Below are 15,585 nucleotides of genomic sequence, written 5' to 3'. Positions count from 1 at the left end.
ACAATGGCCACAGGCAATAATGCAGCATCATCGAGACCTCCCTCAGGCTAGAAGCAGCCTTTCAATCAAGTGCCTGGAAAAATGGGATCCAACACTTGTCAATTCATTTGCAGACAATTATATTTCAATCTATGTTTTGCAAGGTCTTACTCAGAGAAAGTTTTCCTCCACAGTCCTCATCCTGTGTTGCATCCCTTTCTTGAAGATGCAGCTCAACATTCTCCTAAATTCAGACAGATGACCTGGCTTCCAAAAGGACAACATTTCTTAAGGGTCATGTGATGGGGGAAGGGATCAGGGGAGAAAAAGCACAAAAGAAAAGTGTTACTTTTTTTTTTTTTTTTGTCCTCAGTGAAGAGGACATAAAACAAGGTCAGGTAGTAAACTTACGCTACAAAATCACGCATCCATTATAAGGTGGAGTCAGTTGTAAAGGTTCAATGAAAACAGTTAACTACAGAATATACCATATAGGGACCTGCATGAGACTAATTCATCAAAAATGCCTTTACATAATGCTGTTCTGCTCTTTGAATCATCATTAAAAGTGTAAATGGGAAGTTTACTGGCAAGGAGGCAGATACAGCAAACGGGAACTCACTCATCACAACTACCTTTTATTTCACAAATAAACCGTAATTGTCTTTTCAAGAAGTCAAATCACTTTCTAGTGATATTTGGTTTCCCCTCCCAAAGGTTGTTTTGCCAAGTGAAGAAAGTCAAAGTCCACAGCAACTACATGATTTACCTAACTTCAAACAGAAGCTGGTACTGCAGCCAGGAACGAAGTGTGTTTTACCTGCTGTCCAATACTTTTTGTCTTAAAATCCCAATCCACTTTCACACCCAGTCTCTACATTCGAACTGCTACACTTGAGAATTACAAATGGAAAGTGGGCAAACAGAACCTGCCGAAAACACCCCAACCACCATTCTCATTCCCAATGTTGGGAGGAACCTTCTCTCCAAACCTTTCAAAGCAGAGTTCCAGGCCCAGTGTTTAACACAGTAGCTGAGAAATGGCACCTGGCTATAGTACTGCAAGTCCTTCACATAAATGCTAACAATAAGAGTTCAATCCCATAAACAAAGAAAATGTCTGTTTTAGAACTGCTAAATGAGAGGACTGCAGACATGTTTAATTATGTCTGCAGGGTGGCTATGGTCCAATACCTGCCACCATCTGGAGGTTTTGCTTGCTTCCATTTCAGAGCCCCACCATGGCTGGTGGAAACAACCACTCCAGCCCTTTTCATCAACATAAAGAAAAAATTAAAATAATTAGACTTAAGTGCTTCATAAAGGCTTAGATGAAAGCACATTATAAGAGGCATCAGTGTCACCGTTTATGTGGTCTCAGTTTCATTTGAAATGAAACCTAGCTTCATTACCACTCAGTTTTCTTGATGTATTTTCATAGGTGGGAGCTCTGTCAACATCAGGCTGTAGGAGAAAGATAAAGAGTTAAACACTTGCTTCTTAATGGCTGCTTTTGGCCCACAAAGTCCATTTTACTATCTTATCATCACTCCTAATGTTAAGCTTGGCCAAGAAGCTGGACTCTTTACAAAGCAAGAACTCACTACAAGGCTGAAAATCATGCGGGAATGTCAAAGCAGTTTTTGCTTAGCTACAAAGGAATTAACAAGAGGATGCCTCCAGATGTGGCAGACTGTGGATTTCCCACGTTGGTGATCAAACAGGATTTTGTTGTTAGGCATCACAGTTTTAAACATTCAATTATCCGCTTTGTAAAAATTTCACCTTTATTAACATTGTTACTGTTTCATGATACAACCATTCATTGACAACCTTAACGAGGTCGAGATATTGATAGCCACGAAATGCCAAGATGTTGTCATTACCCCAGGAAATGCAAACTACAAATTCTCCCAGGTCTCTCAAATTCTATAGCCTCTCTGTCCAATACTAGAACCACTAGCTACATGTAACTATTTAAATTTAAATTGCTTAAAATTAAATAAAACCTTGAATTCTATTTCTCAGTCACACTAGCCACATTTGAGTAATCAACAGCCACATGTGACTAGTTGGCATACGCATACTAGATAACGCAGGTATTTCCATAATTTCAACAATTCTATTGGACAGCACTGCTATAAAATGCCATATTTTCATTGAAGAAAATGAAGGATGAGTTTCCAACATATGAACTACTAGTATTTAACCAAAGGAGGCACACTAGCAGAGTTGTTAAGGGCCAGTACTCATGAACTCAACTGTTACAATTCTGACCCTGGCTCGACCACTTAGCACTGGGATTGGAGCCAGTTACTTCACTCTCCATGTCTCGGTTTCTATCTGTAAAACAAGGATAAATACAACATCTATCCTCATAAGACCATGGTAATGAGAAAATGACTTAATATGGAAGTGCTCGCTATGTCAATATTCGCTGTCATTATTACTAAGCCCTACAATATGCTTCAAAGCCCCAAAAAATGTGCATACCCTTTTTTAGCTAATAAGTATTTTGTTCCTTTGAATGTGTGTGACAACCAGCCTCCATGCTGTCTTGAGATATTTGAGAGAAAAACTAAGATTCATTAGCCACAATCTGACTTATAAGTCTGACCACCTTTCATAAGACTCTTCACCGAGAATAAATAAAAATTAATTCTGATTTTATTTCACTATTTTTAACAAAATAAAAATTTTAATGAATCAATTAATTGACTATATACACATATAAACCAGGTTAGTCTTTCCAAGTCAGGCTAAATTCATAGCATTAAGGTGTATAAATATATATATACCTAAAGATCCATGAGCCCATAAAACCATTTACTTATTCTATAAATCCTTAAGACTTTGCCTTAATAATCACCTGCAATTAGCAAATACTTTGCTTGAATGGAAACCTGCTATTAAAGTTATATCCAACTCAATGAAAATTCCAAATTAGCTGAGTCTAAACTAATGATTGAGTACGCTTAGGGTATACTATATTTAGCCTATTTGAAATAGCTGGGAAATATAATGATTGAAAACACATAAAACTGAAGAACAGTGTGTTTCTACACAACAGTTTTAAAGTTTATGAAGTGTCTTATTTTTTTAATTGAATAATTAAGTCTGAAAAACAGACTAATTTTTAGCACTATCAAAACAAGCATGTTACTGTGAATAATTTTTTCCACATATAAGAAAAAAAATTTTGTCAGCCAAAACCAGTAACCTTGAAAAATGCTGACTAGTTAGAAATTGCATAATCCTGACCAATTTTTGCAGAAAAAATGCCTGTATTTTTCCTGAAAACTTTTTGTTTTAAATTAGATGAAAATATATTTCTGAAAGAACTTATCTGAAAAAAATACTGAAATATTGAGGGATGAAATAATATGCCTGAGATTTGCTTCAGAATATTACAGCAAGGAGCAGAGAATGAAAAGGGGTAAAGATGAAACAAGACTGGCACGAGCTGATTGATTGTCAAGGCTGGGTAATAAGTCCGGGGGGATCCACTACTATTCTCTACTTTTGTCTATGTTCAAATTTTTTTCATAAATTACAATGTTTTTAAAAAGCTCATCTAAGAAAAGTGTAAGGTGTTTTTGGCTTAAAGTAAAAGGTAAACGCTAAATATGTGATAGCAAAGATACATCAGTTTCACAGTCAGTAGCCGGAGTGCTAGGATTCTGCTATTCTCCCCTCGTCAGCCACTATAGACGGCAGGATTCATGACTATCCCAAACAACTCTATGTCCAGGGGAGTGTTGATTCTTTCATGCGACCTGGTTTTGGATCTTGTTTATCTCTTTCTTCACCAATTCCAGAGAAAGAAAACCACAGGGTAGATTGGCTAACACACTCCAGAAATAGCCAACGGTCTTATTTTGATATCATAATTCTTGAGTCCAAGATGTACCCTATTTTTTAAGACTTTCAAAAGGTTGCATTCTATTGACAGATCTCAGTTTAGCACCAGAACATCTAAAATTGCAGTTATGGTAATAGGATGATTTAATCCCCTAATAATGGCCTGGAAAAATGTTAGCATGTTGAAAATATTTCACGTTCATATCATTTCAAAAGTGCAGAAGATAAGCACCTACAGATTTTCAATTAGAGACTAGCCAACCTTGAGACATCATACATGCCCTGGAAGGAAAAGGGGGCAGGGGACCTGGAATTCAGAGACTGGAATGGAAGCAGTAGCTTGACTTCTCCCTTTATTTGCCACAGTGCCCTAAGTAAGGAAAGGCACACACTCTCAGACTAGGTTTTCTCATTTGAAAACTGGGATAATAGTCACTGTGTTCACACCACAGGGTCACTGTGAGAATGCTACAATAAACAATATATATAATAGAAACAGATTTGGAAATACTGTGGTATTTAAATATAAGGCATCACCTTGTAAACTGCTTTAGTAGCCCCCCTAAAATGGCTTTAGGCTATTCCCCTACTTGGAATCTGAAAGGGGAAAAGGCCCTTTCAGATTAAATTGAAGAAGACTAAATTAAATTGAAGAAGACTAAATGGAATTGTCAGCCAGATTCCACAACTCCCTCCCAGTGAAGCTGAAACAAGAGCCACCTGGCCAGAGCATCAAAAAGGGCACTGGACTGAAAAGTCACAGAGCTATGAAAAGTCAGCACAGCAGTCTAGAGAGCAGAGAAACTAAGGCAAACCAGTAAGACTAAAGGCACGCAACAACAACTTAAAAAACCCACTCATTCACCTATGTAACAAACCCACGCGTTCTGTACATGTATCCCAGAATTTAAAATTAAAAAATAAAAATAAGTAAATTTTAAAAACCCACTAATTCTTCAAAGATCTCAACCTTTGCCTAAAAGTATTAATAGAGATATTTAGTTGCTCTAGCCATGTAAAAGCAGCATTTTACAAAACATTTTGCTTAGGAAAATAAAATGAATGAATACCTAAGAACATCTGATTTGATTTTATTAAGATATTCAAAACTGTCCACTTCAAGTGGAGACAGCAGCCAACAGCAGAGCCCTCTCCTGAGGATTCCATGCCCTCACCTTCCCTCAGGTACTCGGTGACCTGCTAAATTGACTGGCAGCCCTGGCGAAACTCACTGGGAGGTTACCAGGTCAAGGAAATTGACAGCAACGTTTTGCAGCAGAAGTACAAGAAGCTGACCTAAATAACTAAACGAGGGACAGGAAAATATGTAACACAGAAAAGATTTACAAAGGAATATGGAGTTTCAGGAAGGGAATGATGTTATGTCCCCTCCCTGAAGACCACAACTGCCTGGCTACAAACCCTAAGTCCACAACTGACTAGCTTTTAACTTCAGGCAAGTTGCTTACCCTCTCACTACCTCTGCTTCTTCACTGGCAAAGTGGAAATAATAAAATAAATCACCTAATTCAGGACACTGTGAGGATTAAATGAAGAAACGCATGTAAAGCATTTAGAACAGTGTCTGGCACATAGCAAGCACTCAATCTGGGCTTATTATTATTATTAAATTTCCTGACAAAATGTTTTTATTCTTGCTATAAATGAGGGCTCCTCTGGCCGGGCACGGTGGCTCATGCCTGTAATCCCAGCACTTTGGGAGGACGAGGCAGGTGGATCATCTGAGGTCAGGAGTTCGAGACGAGCCTAGCCAACATGGTGGAACCCCATCTCTTCCAAAAATACTATTACCAGAGTGTGGTGGCATAAGCCTGTAATTCCAGCCACTCAGCAGGCTGAGGCAGGAGAATTGCTTGAACCCGGGTGGCGGAGGCTGCAGTGAGACGAGATTGTACCAGTGCACTCCAGCCTGGGAGACAGAGTGAGACCCTGTCTCAAAAAAAAAAAAAAAAAGGCTCCTCACAAAGTGTCCAAATATTTGCTCCGCAGTTCAGAAGGAGAACTACAAAATGAATTCAAGCAAAACGTCTGAGGAAACAGAGGGATGAGTATTGAAAGTGTGGGAGCCATGGTCAAGCCAGTCCATCATTAGCTTCTGTTCTTTCTGGTGCTTCCCCATTCATTCGGCAGAGCATCAGCTCTGACCCTGGGGATATAAAGGTGAACTTACAAGCTCTCTGCAGGAGCCCAGAATGGGAGTCCACTGGGGGGAATAGGTGGGTAACTAAATGACAAAAGTATATAAGACAAAATAGAATCCCCTGAAAAGAGCAGCAGGGGCTACAGAATGGGATCCACCAGGATGAGCCTGAAGAGCTGGGAAAGGTAGACCAAAAGCAAGGCAGTCACCCTGTGACTGAGGTGGAGGAGTGGGGAGGTGTGACAGGCAGTAGAGACACAGGGACGCCACGTACAGCCCAGAGGGAGAAGATGATGATGGCCTGAACGTTCTCTGCTCTCAGGAGTCACAAGTATTGTACCATTAATTTCCAGAGGAAGTCTCTTCAAAACAGACAGGAGAAGGAAACACCTATAATAAGTCTTGCAGGTAAGTGGCAGAGAAACAAACTGGTTTCCCTAGGTCTACAAAAGAGCCTGTTCCGTAGTACTAACTCTTGGACTACAAATCCCTAACAAGATGCAAACTTCTAAAGATTCTTAATGGGCCTGTTAAGTAATTTTTTTTTTCAAGTGTGATGACATTTCACTCCACTGATCCAGGTGCAAAGACTGTACCAAAAACCCACCAGAGACTTCGCTTCATATAGGAAACTCTTGATGTAATTGTAGCTCTATGACTCACGGTAATTATCTTTTTAAAGAAACATATAAAACACTAAGAAAGTGTACTTTTATTTTATGATCTTCTATAAAATAATAGCATTAGTATTTCATTCATAAGTGTAATAAAGTAACATCAAACAAGAAAAAAAGCAGAGTCCGACTCTGGTGCCTTAGTGAACGCAGAAAAGCCTTACAGATCAGATTTACAGTAAGCCAGACAAACTCATCTCCACACCACTTTCATCCTTCTCATCAAAAAGGTAGTAAGACTTCAAAAAGCACCTCAATCAGGCCATTCTCGCTGTTTAAGACACAACCCCAAAAGAACTCAAACTAATTACAGCACATTATATACAGAAAAATACCACTGCTGCCTGAATAATATCTAAACAGTGGAAATTTAAAAGGACAAAATTAGGAAGCAAAATAATAAAAGCCTAGAGGAGGATTCTGATAGCTCTTGGAAGACTGGGTGAGGGTAGGAGACTGTGGACCAAGTCTTAGATCTGCACAGGAAAAAGAACCAAGTTAGAAACCACTCTACATAAAGCAAGGAGGAAGAGCTGCAATCTGAGAAAAGGGTGAGCTGGTACAAGACCCCTAAATCCACAGTAAGAGAATATTGTGTATGCCTCAAAAAAAGAGTATTGTGTATGTCTGCTACTGAACAATAGCAACAAAAATTTTTACACTTTTCAATAAAAGTGCTTCAAAAGAGCTGCCTATGTTCACACACTCGTGCAATCAATTAAAAGTATAATAATCAAAATTAGTTCCTTTAAATTATTTTCAATTTATAGACCAGAATCTCAAAACAGATAAAAATTCCTTTCTGAAGTATGCAACTTAGTGTCACTTCTCCATGTGTAGCATTTTCTTCGAAAACACAAAACTTTGTTAATGTTCTTCTAACTCCCAAGTTACTCAGTAACCACAAGAGTAACTGAAAGCAGTCTGGGAACAGCAGCACGTAGATCCAGGTCTTAATCTGAGCCTTGTGACCAAGCTTTACTAAATGGCTCAACTCAGACAAGTCCTGAGTTTCCCAGAGGAAAATGAGCTTTATTTCCTGAAGCCTGTAGCCACCTCTGTCCTAAAAGGACAGGAAAGTGTAGTAATTTTCACCAAAACTATATGTAAACAGGCTGCAGAAGGGAGTTACCTAGATATTGCCTTGGGCAGATACTACCTCCCTAAGTCTCAGTTTTCTCATCTGGAAAACAGGAATCACATCATTCCCCTTCCAGGGTTGATATGAAGGTACACAAGGTCATATGTGGAATTTAAGACGCTCTAATGCCTAAAATGGCAAAACTTGGTGTTAGTATCATTACCGCCTCACTGCTCATCTCCCCAGGCCCACCTCCCACCCATATTGAACACCCAAACGTCATCATTACCCCTAGCAACCACAGAATCATGGGAAGACAGAACAGATGAAGTTTGGTAAGCTACTAAATAACAGTTGTGGGCTAACAGCCAGGTTATCAGACAAGCAAATGCAACCCAAATGAAGCTTCTTACCTGCATTTCTACATCAGCTACAATGGTCTTGGTGTATCTCTACATTCCAAGCCTTCATGCATCCTTTATAAATACTAAGAATCAGGAGTACTTAGGTTGACAAAGTAACTACATTAACCACATAATCATACCTCTACATCACTATCACCAAGAACAACAGTATTCCAAATATTAGACTCATAACTCTAAAGCAACAATTTCCTCCCCTCACTCTCTGGGAAAAAAGAAAGAAAGAAAAACTTTGCAGAGGAATAAAGTGGGAAGCTAGTGTTCTAATATAAACATGACAAGCCCAATTCTATCACTGCAATATACTTTCTGACTTCAGTACAAAAATCTTTTCTGACCATCTGGAGCTACTCCAGGCATGAGGCCAAAACTTTGTAATTCCTTTTCAAAGTAAATGACAGATCAGTAACTGCCACGTTGCTAATGCACAGCCAAAGGGAGCACCTCATATCCTATTCAATGCTCCCTGGAGTTTTACACATGTAGTAAAAACAAAGTGCTTCCAAATAAATCTGCCCACTTTCCAATATTCCAAACTGAACAGCGATCCTGTCACTTTTGAACAAGGCGGCATTTTTTCGGGTGTGATCCTATTACCCTATTTCACACACAGGAAGCAGGACTTCAAGTTCCACTAAAAACAGTCGTATCTACACTAAAATGTCCACTACTATTTCAGTTCTCCAGAAATGGCACATAGGAGTCTACCAGAAATTATTTTTTTCTTTTGAGACGGAGTCTAGCTGTCACCCAGGCTGGAGTGCAGTGGCACGATCTCAGCTCACTGCAACCTCCGCCTCCCAGGTTCAAGCAATTCTCCTGCCTCACACTCCTGAGTAGCTGGGACTACAGGTACGTGCCAGCATGCCCGGCTAATTTTTATATTTTTAGTAGAGATGGGGTTTCACCATGTTGGTCAGGCTGGTCTCGAACTCCTGACCTCATGATCCATCTGCCTCGGACTCCCAAAGTGCTGGGATTACAGGCGTGAGCCACCGCACAGGGCCTCTACCAGAAATTTTAAGAGTCTGTTCCCTGCAGTGCCTGAGATGCCCATAAGGTTGCAATAAACATGGGGTCACATATATGCAGGGCAACAGAGGTGAACTCAGGATCAACGGGGACCCATAAAGTTGGTGGACACTTGTTTTTAAACCCCACTGACTAGCAGAATCACTTTCTTCATTCATCCAACACACCAAATAGAGAGCCTACTATGTGCCAGGTACTGCAGTGATGATGAATAAAATCAAATCTCCCAACACCTTTGCCAAAAATATAAATTTGAAGAGCCCAAAATCAGTTTCATGTAATATGCCACTGATAATAAGAGCCATTTGAAAGCTCAGAAGCTAAAATTTGATCATCTTCCCCTAGAGCATATTGAGTAGAAAGATGTCAGCCAGCAATGGCTATGGACTTCCTACATTTCAAAGAAATGAAAGTTATCTCTGAAGTCACCCTTTGCATTGGGGAGCTGTCTTATCCTTTTAAGTAAAACATTTTAAAACTGAACAACCTGAAAATTCATCTGTTAGTCAACCGTTTCTTACAAAGACAAGTTAAAAGGAGTTTTACAGATGAATAAAAGATGAGTAAACAGTAGCTGGCCACTAATCACAAAATTAAGCAGCAGTAGATTATAAATAAAAATATAAAACAGGTCATTATGGGGCTGACTTAGTCCATCTGGTCTGCTTTAACAAAATACCTTAGCCTGGGTAATTTACAAACAACAGAAATTCATTTCTTACAGTTCTCGGGGTTGGTAAGTCCAAAATCAAGGCACCAACAAATCACATGTCTGGTGAGGGCTCCTTTCCTGGTTCACAGATGGTGCCTTCTTGCTGTGTCCTCACATGGTGGAGGGGACAATCAGGCTCCCTTAGGCTGTCTATCTAATCTATCTATTTTAAGAGAGAGTCTTGCTATGTTGTCCAGGCTGGAGTGCAGGGGTTATTCACTCACTGCAGCCTCAAACTCCTGGCCTCAAGCAATCTTCTCACGCCCACAGCCTTCCATATAGCTGGAACTATAGGTTCGCACCACCACACCAGGCCCATAAGCTTCTTTTATAAGGGTGTGAATCCCATTCATGAGGGATCCACCCTCATGATGTAACTGCCTCCTAAAGGCCCCACCTCTTAACAGCATCACCTTGGGGGTTAGGATTTCAACATATAAATAAATTTGGTGAGGGGAGAGAGACACAAACATTCAGACCACAGCAGGGTCTCATCCTTCTGATGAAAAACTATCCCTAAGGATAAATTCACAAAATCAGAGTAAGAGAGCTAGAAAAGGCATCAGAGATCGTTCTACTCTGATTTTACCCAGCTCCTCTCTTAGAAACTCTTATTTTTTCAGGTTGCCCTCAAAACATCATGTGATCATTACTAAAATAATGGCATCTGAAATGTCCTGAGCCAACTCCAAATGGAACCTTTGTGTCCTATCTGAGAACAGGAAAGAGATCAGCAATCATATCAGACAGTCACAGACAATTCAGAATCCTGGTAAGAGAAAGAGTAGAAACCTCAGCGCAGATTCCTCATCACAGGAATGCATGAGGAGGACACTCTGTCCTCAGTCTTTGGGGCTAGAAGGGGAAGAGAAGTAAACGTTGACAGAATTAGCCTTCTCAAAGAGTTTAACAGGCACAGTGGAAATTCCAAGGCAGATATCACTATCAAAGAAAACTGTTGGGAGGAGAATGGGTAGCAGGGGAGAGTATCAGCAATACAAGAATCTGAACAGAAGGACAATGTACAAGAAAAGGTAGGGACTTTCTGAAGGCATTTTTGGTGGCAGGGGGTGGGGATGATGGAAACAGCAAAGAATAGACTGTAGAAAAAGACAAAAATGCTATCTTATTTTAGGGAACTGTGGAACATTTGAAGAAAAATGGGGAAAATAGAAAAAAATCAAGACTTGCTTCAAAAGTATATAACGAAAAAATGCATTTAACAAGGAAGATAGGGAGAAAAGATACGTGTAAACAAAGGACAGCAATGGATCATTCAAAAGAGAAATCTTAAAATCTATGAGAGCAAGATATGGTTTTGTAGCATTAGATCATATACCAATTTCACTTCCTTCAAAGGCATCACCAAAAAGTAATGCTTTAAAGAGAGACACTATTTTTTTTCTGACTCTGCCTACATCCACTTAATTCTTCATTCTCCTCTCATTTTGACCTAAGTTATTCACTTATTTAAGATTAACTTTTTCTCAGTGATATACGGGCTTCAGGAAATAACTAATAGAAGTCAAAATGAGAAGAGGATGGATGGATGGATGGATGGATGGATGGATAGATGGATGGAGAGTGACTTAAGAGTTTGGCAGAGTCAAAAAAAAAGTACTTAGAAATACCATATATAATATCAGCTCTGCCCAAATTGCAAAATGCCAATCATAATACTTATACAATAATCAAACAATGATAAAGAGAAAATCCCACTTTCAAGAAGGAGAAAAGTGGCCAGGCGCGGTGGCTCACACCTGTAATCCCAGCACTTTGGGAGGCCAAGCCGGGCAGATCACGGGGTCAGGAGTTTGAGACCAGCTTGGCTAACACAGTGAAACCCCATCTCTACTAAAAATCCAAAAAATTAGCCAGGCATGGTAGCACACATCTGTCGTCCCAGCTACTCGGAAGGCTGAGGCAAGAGAATCACTTGAACCTGGGAGGCGGAGGTTGCAATGAGCTGAGATCATGCCACTGTACTCCAGCCTGGGTGACGGAGAGAGACTCCATCTCAAAAAAAAAAAAAAAAAAAAAAAAAAAAAAAAAAAAAAAAGGAGGAGAAAAGTAGCAGAAATTGGGGTACTAGGGACCAGTAACAGACAACAGACACCGGCAGGAAGAAAGGAGGCAAATTCCCAACCCTAGAAAAGGAAAAGAATAAATTTATATATAGCCTGCAAGGGGGCTGAGGGGTAAGGAGAGAAGGAACGGGGACTGAGCACTTCATGGTAATGCTGGCACTGATCGGCTTCCGGACATATCCTTCATTGCATGTAAAAAAAACTATTAAGGAAGAAGTGAAACTGCACAAACTTAACCTCAGCACCAGCATGATTACCTCACGTAACTTCTTTTCTTAGTATCCCTAAACAGAAAGTCATTCAGATAAATAAGTTTATGGTTTTTGATAAGTGTCCCCTAGTAACCTGGTTTATGCATCATGCATTAGTTTGTGGAACTGAAAGGCTAATGCTGGAAAAAAAGATCAGAGATCTCTTTGGTTCTTTGCCCCGACTTAGTTAAGATTGTGTAACTTGGACAAATATAACCATTTCCTGTCCGCTGAACAAAGCAATTAGTGGACTGGGTACAGTTTCTGAGACGATTTAAGGGAAGGAATCAATCTGGCCATGTCTCACTGTAGTTCATTTTAAAGAAAGAAACAAAAGAGACAGGAAAATATAGAATATCACTATTTTGTTGAATAGAAGTCATTCTTGTTTTATATAACCTTCTTCCCCCACAGATTGTACATGACACACTGGGAAAAGAATCTGCTTCAAAACGGCTTTCAAAGAATATATCTATCATCCATAACTTCAATTTACTATTAAAAAGTAGGCTGGCGCCATGGGTCACGCCTGTAATCCCAGCACTTTGGGAGGCCGAGGCTGGAGGATCACGAGGTCAGGAGATCGAGACCATCCTGGCTAACATGGTAAAACCCTGTCTCTACTAAAAATCAAAAAAAAATAGCTGGGCTTGCTGGCGGGCACCTGTAATCCCAGCTACTCGGGAGGCTGAGGCAGGAGAATGGCGTGAACCTGGGAGGCGGAGCTTGCAGTGAGCTGAGATCGAGCCACTGCACTCCAGCCTGCGTGACAGAGCGAGACTACATCTCAGAAAAAAAAAAAAAAAAAAGTAATGTGCAGACCAGGCCATTTTAAAAGAAAAAATTGGTATCACTTCATGAGTTTAGAATAAGCATCCATCATTCATACAGGATGGGCTCTGCAAAAAGAAATATCAGGGAAGGAAGAGCAAAGAAAAGATGAAATGCAACCTGGGCTTCCAGTGACTTCCCAGGGCTGGTTCCAGGAGCTCAGGAGGTATAGAAACACTGCCTTCATTTTCCTCAAACCTTTATTGCTTAAACTAGCTTAAGTGGGTTTCTGTTATCTGCAATGCAATAATTATTGACTGAACAAGAAAAACCTTTCTATCTTCACGTAATTTGAAGTATCTCAGTTATTCCTCTTGATTGAAAGTTCCATATGCCTCCAATAATAAGCATTATAATTAGAACATGGCTTTAAAATTAAATTCAAACATAAGTTTTCACCTGGTTCAAACACATGGCATCTCAGTGTCAAAACAACATGTCCTGCTCCATCATTAAATCATTCATTCAATAAACACTTGCTGAGCAGTCTGTTTGCCAGTCTCTGTATATAAGAGAAGAGGAAAGTGTCAGTCTCTGCCTTCAAGGAATTTAGATTTTAGTGGGAAAGTCAAACAAAGAGGAATTAGACATCTCCCTGCTTCTTCTCTTGCCACATCTTTACAGCTACACTCAAATAAATACTACTACTGATTGAACTCATGGCTCCCTAAACTTCAGGTACCAGTTCATGCAATCTATCTGTTCCTAACAATCTTCTAGGTCTTCTAAAGGGCAAATGAGAAGTGTGGAGGGGGCCTTTAGGGTTTTCTCTCACCATGGTAAGTAATCAGTCTCATGGCCTAGGGAAGACAGAGAAAAGACTGGTGTGGGGCCAACTCATAAATGTGTCTTACCGTCTGCCCACCACCACCACACTCTCACCTGAGGGAACACACCACTACCACCCCCACCCTAGCAACAGGACTGACTGACATCTAAAAGAATCTATACTTTTAAATTAAATTTACCGTCTTTCATTACTTATATTTATTCAAAAGTTCACTACAAAACTGAGTCATGAGAATCCTAAAAGATAGTATCTGAGAATTGTCAACGGGCCCCACTGACTATGAGGGCTCTCTCTTCGGGAGGGAAACAAATTCTCCAAAAAAACAGGTATTTAACAAGCGCCAGTCAATCGAGTCCAAAGACCTCTCACAGCTAATAGGAAGTGACTACCTGGCTAAATCTTCACATTCTTGCAAATCCAAATATGTATTCCCTAAAGCTGAAGGCTGGAAGATTTAGATCTAAAGATGTCTAATTGGTTTGAAACATTTCAAAATGACAGTTCTCAATAAGTGAATCATTCAAAAGGAACTGCCCTAGGAATAAGTAATACATGCCCTCTATTTGCCTAAAAGTTTTAATTCACTGTACTATAGATAAACGTCCTTACATAAAACCATCCGGTCAGCATCCTGGAAAAAAATATCATTATGCTAAAAGTTAAGCAAGTTTATACAGTCTATCAGGTATTAATGTTTTCCATGATTACTTTTCCATGGCAAAATGAATTGCGTTATTGACTTAGAAAAATAAATATGCCTAACTTGTGTTTGTGCCCTGATTTCTTGCCAAATTTAAGTACACTAGATAAATTTCAAATAAATAGGTCAGACAATCTATAACAGAGGCCACGTAGCCAGTTAATAATCCATAAAGTCACTTTCAAACCTAAATTCTCAATCAAGAAAACAATTTTTCAGATGAAAACTTTTGACTCCCAAATGCCGAGTATCAGGAACAATTTTTCAAAGCCTTTTAACTCTTTCATATACAAGCTTCAAATTCCCCCATGCCATGGAGAACAATTAGTGTCAGGAGTCCTGAGGAGAACTAAGCTGAGACTTATCCAAAAACCCACTGGGAAGGTCTATGGATCATAGAACTTCTCACTATTAATATCAAAAACGCCACTAGAAACCTCGCTCTTTTTAAGTGAAATATAAATTCAGAAAATATTTTTAAAATGCTCCCCTAAATATGTATTATGTTACGTGCTATCATCAAAATGTATTTTTACAAAACACACATATAAGTTACACTAGTACTACACTTATTAAAAAAGTTAAGAATTCCAAGCTTTGCTGCTTCCTGTAAGCATTAATAGTGACAAATAAATAAGGAAAATAAACATTATGGAAGACGTTGGTTTTGATGAAAACCAGAAACAAAATGTCAGAGGCAAAATGGTCACTGCTCTAGGCAAACTGCTAAAGGTTTTGGGAATTAGGACATGGAGAAAAGAAAATGTTCATAAAACTTTCTTGGTTCACTGCTATGTTCCTATGAAGATGGCAGAAACTCCTTGTTTTTCCAATATATCATTTCAAGAAGCAACGAAGAAGCTCTATATGTACAGTCAATACAAAACAAATACATGACCGGAAGTTATGGTGCTAATATGAGAGGTTCTGTTTAATAGAAACTACAGATCCATTAAAATGCGATGATTTACTCTGCCTCCTCTAGACACAAAGACTGAATGTCT

The 15,585-nt window shown here is 39.4% G+C and overlaps 1 protein-coding gene across 6 annotated transcripts in view; it reads right to left on the bottom strand.

Annotated features, from left to right (window-relative positions):
* FNDC3B (fibronectin type III domain containing 3B) overlaps positions 1 to 15,585 on the bottom strand; it is a 361,400-nt gene that overhangs the window by 326,758 nt on the left and 19,057 nt on the right. The window contains exon 2 of one of the 6 annotated variants that reach the window (XM_063721575.1): positions 13,491 to 13,593. The gene's annotated coding sequence lies outside the window, so the exon portion shown is untranslated. 6 annotated transcript variants of the gene reach the window in all.

This window comes from Pongo abelii, chromosome 2 (assembly GCF_028885655.2).
Source record: "Pongo abelii isolate AG06213 chromosome 2, NHGRI_mPonAbe1-v2.0_pri, whole genome shotgun sequence".
NCBI classification, from domain to species: domain Eukaryota; kingdom Metazoa; phylum Chordata; class Mammalia; order Primates; family Hominidae; genus Pongo; species Pongo abelii.
The sequence above is the reverse complement of the archived record's forward strand: the minus strand, read 5'-3'. Positions and strand labels throughout refer to the sequence as shown.